Source organism: Salmo salar, chromosome ssa20 (genome assembly GCF_905237065.1).
Source record: "Salmo salar chromosome ssa20, Ssal_v3.1, whole genome shotgun sequence".
Taxonomy (NCBI): Eukaryota; Metazoa; Chordata; class Actinopteri; order Salmoniformes; family Salmonidae; genus Salmo; species Salmo salar.
Genome location: NC_059461.1, coordinates 12848542 through 12852843, shown reverse-complemented (window position 1 = coordinate 12852843; position 4302 = coordinate 12848542). Strand labels below are relative to the sequence as shown.

At 41.7% G+C, this 4302-nt stretch overlaps 1 long non-coding RNA gene across 1 annotated transcript; it reads left to right on the top strand.

The window, feature by feature from the left end:
• The first annotated feature begins 224 nt into the window (after positions 1–224).
• LOC106580133 (uncharacterized) lies at positions 225–2658 on the top strand. Its single transcript, XR_001322808.2, has 3 exons — positions 225–612; positions 1433–1523; positions 2288–2658. It is a non-coding gene; the product is annotated as an uncharacterized lncRNA (long non-coding RNA).
• Positions 2659–4302: the final 1644 nt, after the last annotated feature.

The window sequence follows — 4302 nt, the reverse complement described above, 5'->3', positions numbered from 1 at the left end:
GGGCTCGTGGTAATGCTTGGAATGGTATCAAATACATCAAACATATAGTTTCCATGTGTTCGATGCCATTCCATTTGCTCCGTTTCAGCAATTATTATGAGCCGTCCTCCCCTAAGCAGCCTCCATTGGTTTCCGGCTATTACGCGATGATGATGGAAAGCTGTGGGCTCCACTTAATCGATACATTTATGTGTGTTCAAGCACCTTATCACCGGTAAGTCGCTTTGCATAAATCTTGCTAGTTAGCTTGTAGAAAGGCCTAGTAAGTTGTATCTGTCCAAATAGAGGGCTTGCAGTTGACGTACGATGCCTCCTGGCGGCCATGTTGGAAGACCACCACAATTATTTCAACAACAACAGCCGAGTGACTACCCCAAACTGCATGATAACAGTCCCTAAAACGAATTTATTCATCGCCACGGTCATTTTTGGCTGCTCTAACAAGGCAGGAAAGACAACAGGAAAAATATGTTTACAGATTCCCCGCAATCATGAAACACCAGTGGTGATACCATTGCAATAAGGCTCAAGAACTATCCGAAAAGCAAAGAAACCTTTTTGCTCTGAACCCAGACTGTTAGTACAGTGTCTGCTATGATCATTTCAACACTGGTAAGTCAAGTCTGATCGACTTCGAGTTTAGTTTAACTGTTATGCTTAACCAGGTGTCAACAACAACACTACAGTAAGTTATCCAAAATTAGCTAGCTAGATATCTTATAGTCTAGCTATTAGCATGTGTCGTGTGAGTTTCATATTTTGGGGAAGCTATTTTTCACCATAAAAATGCACCTTTATAACAAAGGATTGCATGCCTCTGTCATCGCATTTGCAGACTAATGTAAAACTACTATTCCTAATTTGATGAGTAGATTGGATAGTGATAATAAACGCGTACTGTAGTGGCATAGGCTTAAAGGCTATGTCAGAGACGTTTCTTTCCTTTGCACGGGAAAATAACGTGGCCTTTGATAACCATTACTACACTTTATATGACTGGAGTCATTAGCAGAATCCTTTTTAATACGATGGTGGCCTAGGCCTACTCTACTGACACTGACAACAGATCAATAAAAACGACCTTGTCTTGAATGCAACCATGTAATCTAGACCGAAAAGGAGTCCTGGCTAAAAGTGATCCAGCTTTATGAAATTAACATCAAAAGTATTTTATTTTGCATTTGAGCTAACCCTAACTCTTTCCCTAACCTTAACCTAATTCTCCTAACGTACTGCAAACCATACGTGTACATTAGTACGCAGTCATTTGCCTTATGGCGCCCAGAGTGGTTCGCTTGTGGGTGTGCTGGCAGCATATAACAGCACGTTTGACTGTGCATCAAGAATTCAGCATAGCAAGTTTGTATGAAGGTTTGGTTATTAAATGGGTAAATAGTTTAATCCATTCTCCATTTCATGAATTTATTCACAGGTAAATAGTAATACGCTCTAAACTGCTCTGGTGACAAAAAACTTTGCTGCCCTGTTTCCAATTGTTCGCATGGCTGGGAGAACCTATTCAAGTAAGTATATACATTTCGAAAATGTTTAAAAAACGATGCATTATTAGCCAACTAGCTACAGTGCTGTAAGGTTCTGCTTTTTTCTTAGTCAACCTTGTGTTCTTGAACGTAGCCCTGTTTCTTTGTGTTCTGGAACGTAGCCCTGTCTTTCAGTTTTGTTCATTGATTTCACCTGTGTTCGTTTTGACTCTACTAAACCTTTATCTAGCCCGTTTGTGAGAACCAGTTAGCCTTCAGTCCTAGTTTGATTCACCTGCCTGTTTGCCTACCTGTGTATGACCATTGCCTGCCTGTGACCATGATTCCTGCCTTCTGCGAAGGCAAAATTAACACCTGCCACGCTCTGAGTGTGAATCTACACCTTTTTCTCCCTGAGTATTCATTACAAGTGCAGGCTAACTCAAATGACCTGCTAATGTAGCTAGCTAGCTATCTAGCCAACTGTACATACTGTATAGCTAGCTAGCTAAGTGAATTAAATATGAACAGCTACCTAACATCATATTAGCTAGCTATCTTGATGTATTTGTCATTGTAAAAAACAAACTCCAAATGTATTTGTAGGTAGCTAACAGCCATGGAGGAGGGTGAAAGGATATCAGAGTAGGGACTAGGAATAGAGAGTAGGCTATTCTGGATAGGGCAGGTACTTTGTGTAGTTCCAGTCCCTAGAAGTGAGGACAGAGATGATAGTAACATAATATTCAGTGCTGTCTAATTTGAGTATAATGATGTCTGTATCTTGTGTTATTTTCTGTCCTCAGATACAGAGAGCTGTGAAAGCCTGTCTGCAGATGAAGAGGTCCCAATGAAGAGCAGTGGTTCTCAGTCCTGGTCATGGAGCAATACACAGCTAATTCAAATGATCCTCATCAAGCTTCAAGTGGTATTTATGTATTAATTTGTGATGCTATCCTTGATATGAGCCTGCTGTTGTCACATGCTACACATGAACGTGTCTGCACATGCAGCTATCTATCCAAAGTTAACATAATTTGTTATAAGAGATATTATGTTTTAGTAATCCAGAATGACCTGGTGATGTAAAAGTCTAATAATGACATTATCTTCATTATTCCTACAGATACAGTGGGGGGAAAAAGTATTTGATCCCCTGCTGATTTTCTACGTTTGCCCACTGACAAAGAAATGATCAGTCTATAATTTTAATGGTAGGTTTATTTGAACAGTGAGAGACAGAATAACAACAAAAAAATCCAGAAAAACACATGTAAAAAATGTTATAAAATGATCTGCATTTTAATGAGGGAAATAAGTATTTGACCCCCTCTCAATCAGAAAGATTTCTGGCTCCCAGGTGTCTTTTATACAGGTAACAAGCTGAGATTAGGAGCACACTCTAAAAGGGAGTGCTCCTAACCACAGCTTGTTACCTGTAAAAAAGACACCTGTCCACAGAAGCAATCAATCAATCAGATTCCAAACTCTCCACCATAGCCAAGACCAAAGAGCTCTCCAAGGGTGTCAGGGACAAGATTGTAGACCTACACAAGGCTGGAATGGGCTACAAGACCATCGCCAAGCAGTTTGGTGAGAAGGTGACAACATTTGGTGCGATTATTCGCAAATGGAAGAAACACAAAAGAACTGTCAATATCCCTGGGCCTGGGGCTCCATGCAAGATCTCATCTCGTGGTGTTGCAATGATCATGAGAATGGTGAGGAATCAGCCCAGAACTACACGGGAGGATCTTGTCAATGATCTCAAGGCAGCTGGGACCATAGTCACCAAGAAAACAATTGGTAACACACTACGCTGTGAAGGACTGAAATCCTGCAGCGCCCGCAAGGTCCCCCTGCTCAAGAATACATATACATGCCCGTCTAAAGTTTGCCAATGAACATCTGAATGATTCAGAGGACAACTGGTGAAAGTGTTGTGGTCAGATGAGACCAAAATGGAGCTCTTTGGCATCAACTCAACTCACCGTGTTTGGAGGAGGAGGAATGCTGCCTATGACCCCAAGAACACCATCTCCACCGTCAAACATGGAGGTGGAAACATTATGCTTTGGGTGTGTTTTTCTTCTAAGGGGACAGGACAACTTCACCGCATCATTTTACGGGGCCATATACTGTCCACTCTTGGGTGAGAACCTCCTTCCCTCAGCCAGGCCATTGAAAATGGGTTGAGGATGGGTATTCCAGCATGACAATGACCCAAAACACACGGCCAAGGCAACAAAGGAGTGGCTCAAGAAGAAGCACATTAAGGTCCTGGAGTGGCCTAGCCAGTCTCCAGACCTTAATCCCATAGAAAATCTGTGGAGGGAGCTGAAGGTTTCGAGTTGCCAAACGTCAGCCTTCGAAACCTTAATGACTTGGAGAAGATCTGCAAAGAGGAGTGGGACAAAATCCCTCCTGAGATGAGTGCAAACCTGGTGGCCAACTACAAGAAACGTCTGACCTCTGTGATTGCCAACAAGGGTTTTGCCACCAAGTACTAAGTCGTGTTTTGCAGAGGGTTCAAATACTTATTTCCCTCATTAAAATGCAAATCATTTTCTAACATTTTTGACATGCGTTCTTCTGGATTTTTTTGTTGTTATTCTGTCTCTCACTGTTCAAATAAACCTACCATTAAAATTATAGACTGATCATTTCTTTGTAAGTGGGCAAACGTACAAAATCAGGAGGGAATCAAATACTTTTTCCCCCCAGTGTACCTTGCAACTGGAGATTCCTTCAAAACGATTGCCAACAGTTACCGTGTAGAGCACTATACGGTTGGGTGACCAGGGACATCTGGGACTGCCTC